We start from the raw sequence: 13,940 nt of genomic DNA on the forward strand, positions 1-13,940 counted from the left end.
CTTTCCTGCCATGCACCAAGAAAATCACCCAGAAAGTTGGCTTAGCAAATCTAACCCTTTACTGCAACCCCTTCCAGTCCACACAGTCCCCCTTCCTCATGCAGCTCACCTCTCTCCTGGCCCTGTTTGGAGACAAGGCAGCTCACGAACCCAGAAAAGAGTAAACAAAGCCCAAAATTCGACCTCCTTTTATGCTGGTTTAACTTTCTGCTGGATTAGTGGACTGAACCAATGTACCAAGGAGTGAGGTGACTACCAGAGCCAAGGCAAAGAAAGGAGTGTGCAGAAGGATACAACCAGCAGCAGAGACACTTTCAAGTGTGGGTTTGGTAAGTTTTAGGGAGTTTTGAGGCTCTTTTGGTGTTGTTTTGTTTTTTTTTTTTTTAATATTACATATTATTATGTATTTAACTATAGGAAGCATGAGAAAAAAAAGATACAAAGAAACTTTAGGATGCCTGGCTTTTGGCACAGCCAGCAGCAATGTTTGCACTGATGCTAGGAGAGCTCAATACATAGCTCTGTACATTCCCTTCAGAAAGTCCTGACGTGATCCCCACCAGGTAAGATTTATTTTGCAAACACATACTACATTTTTAAGCAACTGCCAGCCATACCCTACATCCCACAGCAGGGACCCAGGCCAGTCAGTACCTTGAATGTAAGGACTGAGGCCTAAAATGTTGGCCAAGGTCCCCTAGCAAGCAGACAGCTCCCAGTACTTGCAGTAGCTTGTTGCTGAGAAGATGGATGGCAAAGCCCTGTCCCAGGCAGTGTCACCAAACACTGGAGGCTTCTGGCCCATGTACATCATGTTGGTGCTGTCCAGGAAACAGCAGAGATGCAAGCAGCTGAGTCCATGCTGCTACCTGCCAAGATGAAGCACTGTCTTCTCTTCCACTAGAGATGATGGAACAGGGAGGCAGCTGTGGAAAAATCTGGAGTCACTGGAGCCCCTCCAACAAATAAATAGACTACATAAACATATTTTAAATTCAGTAAAGCCATCCACAAATGAAATTGCCATCTTCTGCCCCATGTAACGGCCTGAAGTCTAGAGTAAGTTCATGCATTACTCAGCCAACAGCCACATCTTATGTGAACATCAGTGACAGCTTGGTGGGATTGGCCTTCTGATAGCTCCGTCCGTCTTCTGTTGTGCCAGAGGGCAGCAAATTAAGGCCCATTGTGTGCTTAAGCTATTCAGAAATAAAAGTGCTGAAAAGGACCAGAGCTATAAGTGAGCTTTGTGGAACACTGATCACTACTGATCAGCTCCACAGCTCATCCAGCCATTCTCACAATGTTCCTCCACCATCTCATTCTCATCAGTGAGACCATGAATGCCTTGGAAGGATCATGCAGGACAACAACCAAAAGTTAAAGATTAATCCCCAAGACCTTTAACAAATTTCTCAGTATGAATCCAGGTTGTGTTGATGTAGGAAGTTAGCCTGACATTAACTGTGCTTGGGCTTTTGCTAATTGCACTGTACCACACGTGGGATGATTTCAGCCAAAGAGCTGATGTGATTTCTTTACTGGGCTTGTCCAATATTGGTCAGAGCATGTTGTGCTTGCTGTGTTGGGTATCTTCCTCACAGGCAGCATCACCTACTAGTAGCTAGGAAGAGGCTGCTGTGACTTCACACATTGAAATTGTAAAGCATCTTAATGAATTGGAAGTACACCAGTTGCAGAAAAATTATTTCGGCCTTCAGTACAATGGTATCCCCAAATTTGCTATTGTGCTGAAAGCTTCCCAAACATACACCATAATTGCCAGGAGGAATAAAATTTGCCTGGTTCCTATTTTGGAGGAGCAGCTTAAATACACAGTGTATTGTCAAAGCAGTTCCCGTACTGAGGGGTATCTTGGGCTCAGATTTGGCAGCATTTCTGGGAATAGCCACATAAGCTCCTCTGGTCTGTAGCATACATGCTTGGATATGTGCTATTTCAGCCCATCAACCTTCATTTTTTCAGTGCTGATACCTGAATTTCCACCTTTTTTATCTATCAGCTGATGCAAGTATTAGAAAGCTAAGAAAGTTTGCAGAGGCAAATAGCTGCAATGAGGCAATGGATACCAATATCAGTCCATTTGCTCTTTGCCCACCTTTGGAATATGCTGAGCCCATGACTGTGATGTTAAATCAGAAGCACCTATGCTGTTGTGATTCTGACCATAGCACTGGGGAGCTTATTCAAGGCAAGGAGTAGAGGAGCCTTCAAGAAATCTCACAGAAAAGCTGTCTGCAGTCCTCCTGAGATAAGAACTAATTTTCTGAGGCCTTCTAGGCCACAGAATACCATGGGTCACAGAAAAAAAATAGAAGTGTCCCAAGAAGAAATATGCTTGCTGTTCACAGAGTGAGGAAGTTCTGGAAAACATTTGTGAAAAATATTTGGGTCTCTCAGGTATGCAGGTATGCCCATGAGATGCTGCTTCAAGCAGCCTGGACATCCAAGGTCAGCACACTCAAGGTGTGCTCAGAGCCCTGGCAGAAACACCACAGCAGGGACATGCCCTCTGTCCCCAGGCTTTAGCTACAAGGCAGGTGCAGCACAGGGCCCCTTCCCGGGCTGGGAGAGCTGGGATGGTCACAGACAGCCGAGCCCCCTCTCAGCAGCCCGGAGAAGCTGTCCCAGGCCGGGCACAGAACCCCAGCACATCCTGGGGGTATCCAACCATCCTGCCCGCCGCCGGTCCTGCCGCTGCGGTCACCGAGTGCAGCTCCAGCGGGATCCTTGGAACTGCGCTTGGCACTCCCACTTCTGTCTTCATTGCATCTCTTCGAGACTCGGGCAGAATTCTCCAGTGGAGACTCGACCCGAATGAAAAGGCTGATATAAATACATCCGTAGGGTTCTGCCAGCAATTAGGAGTGAGGATGGGGGGAAATCCCTCCTAGGAGTCTAACAAAGCCAGGAAGCCTTTTTAAGCAGAACCAGCCTATCAGAGTGACAGAGTTGACATTTAAGGTTGGATGGACAATAGAGACATGAAAAGTGTTAAATGACCTGTTTATCTCACCAGCATATTCATTAGGCTAGTTAGGGGGCTGTTTCAAAAGCCTTCAGTGTGGACCTGGCTTCTCCCACCACTGACCTTCTGTGCTAACATGCAATGGAGATGAAGAGGCTCAATTAACCCTTCTCTAACTGGTATAGTCAAGAGCTGATTGAAGAGGTTTCATTTGCAAGCCCAAGTTTTTTATTTTATTTTTAAACTAAAGTTTAACTTTAGTAAAATGAGAAGGAATCCCTCCACACAAAATCCTCCCAGCCTTACAACACTTGGGAATTCCACACATGGATTTTCTGATGCTCACAGCCTGAGGCTGAATTCCAAGTCCTGTAACTATAATAAAATATTTGTAATTGCTCCCTGGGATCTCAGCCAGTTAGAATATTTCCTCTTTAACCTATGAAACAAAAAGAATTATCTTAAATACACGCTGAAAGTAGAAAATAAAATTAGCAATGGTGTTTAAGGAGCTTGGCAGCATGCAAGTTCAGAGACACAGAGGTTAATCTGTTCCCAATTCAACTATGAGAAACCTTATGTTCCAACAATTAAAATATTAGTCTAAATTACCAGGTGACCCCCCAAATTCCCTAATGGGGTGGCACAGCCTGTTATCCCCTGTAGCCATATCCCATTAAGCTGACACCTCTGCAGGAGTAGGATACACTCTCAGTTGCACACACAAAATTAATTATTGTCAAATGCACTTCATGGGGACTGAGGTGAGAAATACAAGTTACAATAATTGACAGTCATAACTAGGCAGCAGTTCAAAACCTCCTCGCAGTATAACCACAGGCAAGATAAACAGAAACTCACTGTTACCTTCACAGGTGGCTCCCCCTTGTCTTATCATATTGTCCACATTCCTCTTGGGGCTTTTCCTTCCTTTTTTCTCCCCTCTCTCTGCTTTTGCTTCTCTTCACACCTTGGCCCTGCTCTTTCCCAGCACATGCTGCCCAGGGGGTGGCAGGCAGGCAATTTGCCCCGGCACACCTGCTCCACGAGATTTGCCATGGCAGTACAGCACCTCCCACGCTGCCAGACTCCTGGGAATGGTGTGCCCCCTGCACTCTGCCTCCTTACATTCCTGGCTCGTCTCTGCTCCCTCATCTAACACATCCCTCCTGCCACAACACACTTTCTTCAGGCGTCTCCTTCCATGCTCAGCTACCACAGGGCCATCTGCTTTCATGTATTTTCTTTTTAAAGATGCACTATCCCAAACCTTGTAAACCCTACGCAACCTGGCATGAGAGCAACAACCAGCTTCAGAGGGGTCTTTCTGCTTCTGCTTCACATGCACAGAACTACACAAAAAAAAAAAAAAAAAAAAGGCATTTAATGAATTAAAAAAAAAAAAAAAAAGCACAATTATTTACCTACCCCACCAAGCCAAAAACTGAAAGTAGAAAGATAGGACAACTGTAAACAAACTCTGCTAGTTTCCCATAGCCTTCAGAGAAGGTGGAATTGAGACACAATTTTAAAGGAGAAGATTGTAAGTGTTTCCCTTGCACTTTAATTGGCAAGTAATCAAGACCACATTCAATGCAACACAAGTTCTTGCAATCATGCTGTGACAGCAGACCAAGAAACTCTATTAAGAATCCGATGCAATTACAACCCAACAGCAGTCCAGCAAAGGGCTGGATATAAAGGGAGGCATGACCCCACATTAGGACTAAGTTGGTGATGATACAGCTAAGGTGTAGTTCAGACACCACGGATGTGACACTAAATGAAGCAATCAGAACATCTGGCACTTCAACAAGAAAGCTGCACTGGATACTTATTTCACAGTCCTGAAATGTTGCTAGAAGGAGAGCTGCTTTCAGATCACTAACTGTTCCCAAAGCCAGGAATACCTGCTCCCACCCCACTCCCAGCACCTGCTCTCAGCAGTATCTGCACTCCAGTGTGCATCCTTTCCTCTTTGGCCATCCTGCCACTGCCCACACCCCCAAACAGGACCATGGCAGCACACAGCACACTAACATGATGCACCAAAACCACTCACCTTCAGAAGAATGCAAGAGGAGAATGTTCTCCAGCAAGCATAATCTTGGTGCTACTCTATCTCACAACACGTGTCTGAATGAAGCTTTGAGTCTGGCTATGGTTTTCAACTTATCAAGATAGGCTCCTGTCTCCAGTGGCACTGTGGGACAGGGAGTGACATACAAAATCCTTGGCTAGAGAGAAGGAAAGATGATTTCTCTCCACAGGAGCTGTGAACTGAGTGCTTGGTCTCTTCCCCACCCAGTTAAGCTGCCCAAAAATCAGCTGTGGGGCTGCTTTGCACAGTTCAGCTTCTCCAGCTAGCATCTTAAGTAGGCTGAAAGTCTGGGTGTAGGAAAACACAGAGAGCACTGGGTGATTCCAGCTGGGTGGGGAAACACACTGCTAGCACAACAAGCCTTTAGGAAGGGTTAAAAATCTAATTCTCAGAAAAGACATTAACAGCAGAGATGCTGCAAAGGTGGAGAGGAAAGCAGCTTTTCTTGATCTATCACCTGCACTACACTGCTGGGACTTAAGATCTCCAAAACTGACTGTAAAGCTAGGAAAATAATATATTGCCCATATGTGTGTAGATGCAGGAGAAGCAAAGGAAAAAATATGAAGTTATAAGTGTTTACAGTTTAGAGGAATATTTATTTGTTTGTTTAAAAACCCATTGGGGTGACACTGCACAGGTTGAGTCTTGCCTTCAAAGGGTGAAGTTAAAAAAAGGAAGGAAAAAACTGGCTCAGGAAAGTGCTCAAAGCCCCTTAAGCTTTCCCCGCTCTTCCCCATGACCTCTCTGTCCCTGTACTTTTTTTCCTCTTCTTATAAATCTGTTCAGAAAATATTGTTTCCTTTTTGGTATCAGTTTTGTGCCATCACTTCACCATAGCAACAGACAGCAAACAGCAGTTCCAACAACTGAAGTTGCTGGATTACTCAGGTAGGCTCTCCTGCTGCAGCAGCCATGAGTGACTCCCTGCTTTTGGAAAAACAATCAGTTGCATAATTCCAGGTTTATTTCCACTGAAAGAGAACATGCACAGTTAACTAAATGCCACCAATTAAACTATCAATAAGGCAGGAATATTTTCATTACTGTGCTTGTACACAGCTACAGTGGTACCGCAGCACACCAGGCTGATTTTAGAGTAACTACCTCAAGTTCTGGGGACAGACAGGGGCCACAGAGCCCCGAGGGCAGCTGGGTCCATGCTGGGCAGCTCCCCTGCCCACACCTCTGTGCTGGCACAGGCCAGGCTGCCAGCAAGGCCCGGGGGACCCGAGTCTGGGCTGAGGTCTGGTGAAAGACCGAAAGTCCAGGCGCCTCCCAGGCAGTGCCCAGCAGGGAGAATGGAGCTGAGCTAAGGCACTGGAGCAAAAACTGAAGAACACGAGGGTCAAACTTGATACTGCACCATACAGGTGTTTGAGCAGATCAGCAGGAAGATAAAGAGATCAAGAGGATGATGAAGGAGAGGAAGGGAAGTTTTGCAAGGCACAGTTGGGACTTATGTTGATATCTTTACATCACTGAAAAGCACAGGAAAGTCATAAACTGTGACAAGGTACCTAACTCAGGTTGCTACCAACAAGTGCTTACCTTGATCCCTGATGATGTTGAAGGAACAACTGTTTTGGGGAGAAAATAATAAAGGGTGTATAGATTTCTGCCAAGTGCTCCTGAGTTCTTCTTGCTTTACATTCATTGGGCATCATGTTTTGTTAACATATTTGATTCCAGTTTTGCTGAGGAGTGTAGGAACATTACAGTGAGTGAATAAAAATATATTTACAGTGAAGATGTTTTTTAAAATTGTTTCATTTATGCACATTCCTTTTAGAGAAATACATACATACACAAGATACATTAAGAATCGCTTTAAAGGAAGATGAATTTCCCCAAAAAAATTGTGCTATTTAAATTTGCTTTTAGGTTTGTTAACCCATTTTTGGTTTAAAACACATTGTCTACTGAGACTGGGGAGTGTATTGTATATCTATAATTAACTTTCTTATTAACTACAACTTCGCATATCAAGACAAGTGTTTGATGAAATTTCTCCAAATATCTCAGCTGTCTGCTTCTCCACAACTAAAAGTAAATGCTTTTCAAAGAAAAAATAGCTTCAATGACAAAAGAAAGACAAACATACTGAAAATATTAAAGCAAAATAAAAAAAATCTGCCAAACTTCTTCCTGGTATCATCAGTGACAACACACTTTCAGGATATCAGCAGCAGCCTGGTGTGGCATTTAAGAATATCCAAATAGCTTAGACCCTGCTGTTCTTTGATTTATAGACTAGTGTCCAAATCCTGACCTCTGGTAACAAAGCCCCACTGAATTCACTAGAATTTCACAGATGAAGTTCAGGACAGAATTCAGCTTTGAGCTGCTTAATTTTAATTAGCCCATAGTATGTTTGTTGTTGGGAGATGTTTTTTGCCCACCACTACACAAACTGGGAAGATAAAAATTTAGTAACTAAACATGTTTTCCTGAATTCTACTTTCCTAAGGAAAAAAAAATGTAATTACCTGTAAATGGCAGAATTATTTGATTTTACTGTGAACATGGTAACTGTAGTGTCTGGGTTGAATTGTGTTCTTTCTGTCCTTCCATCAGCTAACTTGTTTTCCATGTGGCTGCTTGTGTACTTACAATTGTGTCTGGTTATCATATGCTGAACATGATTGTTTTGCACTCAGATTTATTCCCAGCATGAAAAAACAGGCAGAAGGGAGAAACACAGCCATCATTTGAGAAACTCACACAGTAGAGTGCTCAAGGGCTTCCTTTCAGGTTTTCTTTCTGTACTAAGAAAAGGCATTGTTACAGTGACAAGTGTGTTACAACAGGAAAATCATATGGGATGCAAAATTAAACTCTCAGTCACAGGTGAAGAATCAAGGCAGTAGAGGAGTGCATACACGGAACTTCTCTCTCTTCTCCTTCTCTTCCTCTTCTCTTCTCTTCTCTTCTCTTCTCTTCTCTTCTCTTCTCTTCTCTTCTCTTCTCTTCTCTTCTCTTCTCTTCTCTTCTCTTCTCTTCTCTTCTCTTCTCTTCTCTTCTCTTCTCTTCTCTTCTCTTCTCTTCTCTTCTCTTCTCTTCCTGCCTCCTAGGAAAATTTGGCAATGCCTTGTCCTGGCAGAGGTGATGCTGTGAGGTGTCCATTGCCCATGGCAGGGTCGTGAAGCACCCTCCCAGCACCGTGTCCTTCCTTGGCTCTGCTCAGAGCAGTGACTCCCCCGTCACCAGTCAGCTTCAGTGCCCCGAGCTCCCCCAGCCTGGGTCCTGCTCCTCTCTAGCCAACTTTCTCCATTTGACCCTCTGCTCCTCTCCCAGCTCCTGGAATTGCTCAGGGGGGGAGGCTGCGCCCACGGCAGGGGCAGCAAGCGGGACAGGTCACCCCTCCTGCCAAGCCTAGAGCCCCTCCAGCCCAGCTGAAAGCTCTGCCAGCACGGCCAGACCCGTGGAGCCATCAAAGGAAGAGGTGACTCTGATAGCCCGAGCCAGCGTGGCCACCCTGGCAGGATTCTGCAGCAGGGCCCGAGGGTCAGCGGGGCTCCTACGCTGTGTTGGGCTTTCTCCAGGGGAGCACGGGCTGGCACCTATGCTCAGCCAAGGATTTGAATCACAATTTAAGTCACACTTGTCAAGCCAGTGCAGATCCAGACAGAAACCAGGTGGGATTTCTCCACGCGCAGAGCTCCGTATTTCTGAATGGCAGATTATGCTCCTCAAGTTCCTCTGCTTTCAGCTACTAAGCATTTCTTCCCTCTTGTAGCAATTCTGGCCAACAACCCCCACTACTACTTACCCTCTTTGAATAATCACACCCTTACAGTACCTCTCACAGCCTAACGTTTTACAGTGAAATCTGAGAAGCTCTGAATAATCCTAATAGCAGTTAGGCAGCGGCACTCGCACAATTATGATATAAAAGGTAAGTGTGCTCCCACCAGCTCTCCATTTAAATTTATAGTGATTGATTCCATACAGTAACATGGTAAATGAAAAACATCCCCCAGCCTTCGTTTAAGAGGTTTATAGTAAATAAAAAAATGCTGAGGGTTGTGTGCTGGCATCCAGCCTGGCAGCTCTCTGTGCAGGAAGGGGATTCAGGCTCCTTTTCCTAGGCACACATAAAATGCTGGGTGATATATGCTCTGCTCCACCAGGAGTGTGGCTGCAGCAAAAGCCTGAAGAAGTCAGGCTGCTGGTCCTAAGGAAACCTTCTCTGCAAGCCTAGGCTGGGAGGGCTAAGGTAGAAGTCACCTGTGTTGTCCTGTGACCTGCTTTCCAGAGACACTCCAGCGTCTCTCCAGGGTTTGGTGATGTACTGTTCCCCAGCTATGAGGCAGAATGGAGTTCCCTCATTAATTCAGTACACAGTGCCCTGATCACATTGAACAAGGGCTGGCAACTGTCAGATGTGTCAAGTGCTGACTAAATTTTTTTTTACAAGGAACACAGACCTGGAAGATTTTTAAACCTTCTCCAGAGACTAAAGACTGCTCTGTTGTTCTGAGCTTAGACTGCAGGGAAAACAGGTCTTCACTCACGAGAATTTAATTTCAGTACCTTCACTGGTACCTTTAGAAAATGCAATGTGGGTCTGACCCTGACTCTTAAAATTAACTTGCACAAGATCCTGTGCAAGTTAATTAGAAGAAAGGTGTAATTCTGCTACATAGAGCCAAGCATCTGGGGGATACTCAGCCCTATCCTGCTACAAAGTACATCACTCCTGGGTGAAAACATCAAGGTACCAGGTACCTGCTCCTCTGTGCTCCTTCTGTCTGAGGCCACCTGGCAGCCTGCAGGTCCCTCTGCCCCTCAGCACCAGACCCCAACCACAGTTTTGGAGTAAGAACAGCCCATACAGCCACACAGCCAGATGTGCCCACGGCTGCTCTCCTCAGACAGCTCCAAGAAGGGTCCTGCAGCCCAGTCAACCAGTACAGCAGGCACCAGAGAGGCTTTCATCACTTTACACTCCCAGCATCACCTGTGCATTGATCCTATGGTGCCCAAAGCTTCCTTCCTTACCCTGAGCCTGCATTGCTTCTCCTGGTGAGGAAGGGCAGATCCTTCAGGCTTTCACACCTTCATCGAGCTGCTTCTACAACAGTGCTCAACACCCTTGCACCCTTGCTGCAGTTTCCTGACACTGTCTTTCCCTCATGTTCCCCTCCATTCATTTAATCCTTAAAATAAATAAATGAAAGAAGGCATTTCTGGCTGAGCCTCAACCTTACACAGCCCACACTGCTGACAGGGCCCTGCTGTGAGACTCCTCTCCCCCAGAGCTGCTGGATACAGCACACCCTGACCTGTCTCCATCACCCTGGTTCAGCCTTCCCCATTGCACACCCACACAAGGGGTATTGTCTGCCTCTAATTTGCTGGGATTTCACAGCAAGAAATGAATGCCAATGTCCGTGTGAAGGGTGAAAGTCACCAGTCGTGCAACATCCACTGTCAGATTGCAGCTCCTGGCCTGGCTGGTTGTGACTGGCATCTGCCTTGCAATCCCTTCACTCTGATATCCCAAGGCTCACCCTATACTTAAGGAAATTCTCCCCTCCCTACAAGAGGACACAAAGCAGAACGGACCAGTTTGTGTTTCTCAGGGCACACTGGGAAGTCAGTGGTGAGGGAAGGGTTGTGCAAAACTGCCTCAGTAAATCCCTCAGGAGGAGAAGTTACTCTGCCCCCTCCCGCAGCTGCGAGCCTTCACACTCCAGCAGCGTGTTCCCAGTCTGCCCTGCACATCTGCTACCTCGGGTAAAGCCAGACACTGCAGAGCTGGGACTGATGTCACCAGGGTAAGCACTGCTGGAGAGGTCCCTCCCTGCTGCAGGAGAAACCCTCCTGCACACTTCTCTCTCTCTGCTCACACGTCCTGCCCCTGTGATCACGGCACACTTGGAGGTGCAGCCTGATACCAGATTGTCACCTCCTCTCCTCGGACTCTTGCAGGGTGCCCAAGTGCCAAGGCTTGTGGCTGCTGTGCCACCCTATAAAGGCAGAGGAAGGGCTCGGGCAGCCCTGACAGAGTTACCTTCACACAGACCCCCAGCCAGCGTGCTCTGGAGCAGCACAGGCAGCTTTCCCTTGCACGAGCACTGAGTGAAGAGCTCCAGCAGAGCTGGCAGCCAGCTTGGCTGCAGGAAGAGTTAACTCGGTGGAAGGAGGCAGAGGAATAAAAGGCCTTCCTTTCTCCGTTTGTCAGGCAACAGGTCACACATGCTTGCAGACAGATCCCAAAGCCTGTCTCTACTCTCACATTTCCTCTCTTCCTTTCTCTGACGCTTTCCTGACATATCTTCTTGTGCACTTTGCTCAGCTTTTGAAGTAACACTCCTCCCTGCTTGTTCTCCTTCCCACTCCTTGTCACTGAAGTCCTGCTGCTGTCATCACACTCCCATCAGACTTCTCCTTTCAACTGTGCGTTTCCACGCTGTCTCTCCCAACTGTCACACATGCTTCTGGTTCAAACATCTGTTCCTCCCCCTCCCAGCGAAGTTGCTCCAAAACAAGCTGCTTTCTGTCTGAATGGCAGGGAGGATAGATTTGGTTGTACATGTGGCACCACACGACCATCATGCTGCCTAGTGAAAGGCTCCTCTTCTGTGATTTGGTCACATCAGTTCCCAGGGCTACAGGCTTAGGACCTCCTTATTCTGCCAGGAAGAAAAGTGAGAAGTCTGTTTCTTGCACCTTACAGCCTGGTTACTCAGGGCTCAGCCTCTGCTCTGCAGGAAAGCAAAGGAAGGGGATACTTGCTGCCCTGCACAGGGGGAAGGTCTGCATGATCATTCTCATAAAATCTAGAGGGATGCCCGTGCAAGAATGGCCCAGCCCAGTGAAGTACCAAGAGGCCAGCAAGGAACTGACAAATTACAGGAGCATCGTGGCTACCCAGTGCCCAGTAGCTGGTGCTGCCTGGTGATCTCAAAGGTCTCGTGTCATTGCAGGTGAGTCTGAGGCCAGTTCCAAACTCAGAGTGGGGTCAACCCAGGCAGCATGGCCAGCAAGGTGTCTGCACAGCCTCCCAGTGCCACGGGGCTCAGAGGCAGAGCCCATCTCCAGGTCTGTGCAGAGGCCACAGCAGCCCCACTGCCTGCATGCCCAGCCTCCCTGACACCATCAGGAAAGAGAACAAGTGGTCTCTGGCCTGCTACTTGCTCTGTCCCCTGTGCTGGCTGGAGGCAAGGCCCCAAAACAGGTGTCAGAACTTAGAGAAGAAGGTTCAGAGAGGTTTTATCCGCATTGCCAAGTTGTGTCCATTATGAAGAAACAGAAATGTAGTTTTTATTCTATTCCCTTTTCAGCTGCTTATAAGTTTTTCAAACAGATTCCTATACAGGGTGAAATGTTCAGTGCTTGGTCTCAGATCAGAGATGATTTCTTTTATTTTCCCCTGCAGGAACTGTGAGCAAAATACTAAATGGAGTAGATTTGGAGTTTGGGGAGCATGAGCAATCAGATATTTCCCCCTTGTTCCCTCTGATACCATATGTTCCAGTTGGAAATTTTACACTTGCAGACCGGTAACTCGTAAATGGTGGAGATGATAGACTTCAAATGTTCTCATTGAGAGGCAGAAAACAAACCCAGATTTAACAAAATAATTAGTTCAATACTGTTAAGATGAGTTTAAAGAATTCTGATAATGTCCCAAGAGAGACAAGTACACACATTTTATTTCAATCTCTGTGCTATAACTTTAAGGATAGCTGACAAGAGGTGGTCTTTGTTAAGATGTATCTATTTGCTTTGAAATCCAAAGAAGTTCAGCACTTGCAGGCTGCCAGAAATCACAGACTTATTATTTAAGGAACTTTTGGGCTGTGCTGTCAAACCCATCAGAAGTCTGTACACTGAACAGCTCCCATTCAATGCATTTCCGTGCTCATTTACAAACTTTACAGTGGAATTGCTTGAAGCTTTATTCTCCTCAACTTGAAACTCACTTAAAACTAAAGCCAGAGAACCCCAGGGTTCTTGTAAAGGCATGTTTGGAAACCCATCTTTACAGAAGGCTCTATTGACACGCATATTGCCAGATAGGTCACTTAAAACATCACAGACCAGCTGATTTTTTTACTTCAAAGTGAATCCTGCAAACCCCAGGCAAGCTTTGGAAAACCTGTTAATACCCTGCATGTTGGTATAAATGCAGAAGTCACAAGACACACAAGGAGCTTGAAGCACTGACAGTTCCTGACCACAAGTGCTCCGTCAGGATCAGACTCATGTATGCACCACATCCAGAGATGGTTTTATACATTATCTTTTCCAGGGCCAGGTTTACTAAGGGAGACAATAGCCCTGTTGCCCTCTCCCATTCCCACTGCACAGCACAGATGTCCTTTTGTGTGTGACTGGGGAGACAGACACTGAGCAGCTGCCCAGCCCATCCTGCTTCCCCCACTCACAGCCCAGAGATGCACTACTGACAGCTCACATGTATTTAACAACTTGGGCAGCAGGTGACTACCAAAACAGCATACAGCAAGCACCTTGTTTGGGCAAAGAAGTCTCCCGAGCTGGAACTCACCACACACCAGGGCTGGCAGACCATCCAGGAGGCAGGAGATGGCTCTCTTCCAATCCCACTGACCAAAGTGACCCAGCAGCCACCTGGAACACAGCAAGAGATGAAATCTCTGGCAAGCAGCTCCCAGCCTGTTCTCTGCCTCCACAGCATCTGGCATGAGCTGCTTTCACCTCAAGCTCCTGATCTCTGTGATCTCCCAGATAGTTATGTACCTTAATGATTCATGATTGTTACTTGAGTCCCACCTGCAAGCAGGGAAGCCTCCCCAGCAGCCTACAAAGGTTATGGGATAGCTGTGGGCTCACTTCCCCAACCCCTCCTGGGAGCTA

At 46.6% G+C, this 13,940-nt stretch overlaps 1 long non-coding RNA gene across 6 annotated transcripts in view; it reads right to left on the reverse strand.

The window, feature by feature from the left end:
* Nucleotides 1-905: 905 nt before the first annotated feature.
* The window catches only part of LOC146763284 (uncharacterized), a 32,693-nt gene continuing 19,658 nt past the window's right edge, over nucleotides 906-13,940 (reverse strand). For 3 of the 6 annotated variants that reach the window (XR_014952461.1, XR_014952458.1, XR_014952457.1), the window contains 2 exons: nucleotides 13,612-13,694; nucleotides 6,694-11,731 (listed from right to left, as the gene is read on the reverse strand). This is a non-coding gene — a long non-coding RNA (uncharacterized LOC146763284). The other 3 variants (XR_014952460.1, XR_014952462.1, XR_014952459.1) reach the window with 3 other exon arrangements.

The sequence above is a fragment of the Lonchura striata genome, chromosome 4A (genome assembly GCF_050655825.1).
Source record: "Lonchura striata isolate lonStrDom1 chromosome 4A, ASM5065582v1, whole genome shotgun sequence".
NCBI lineage: Eukaryota > Metazoa > Chordata > Aves > Passeriformes > Estrildidae > Lonchura > Lonchura striata.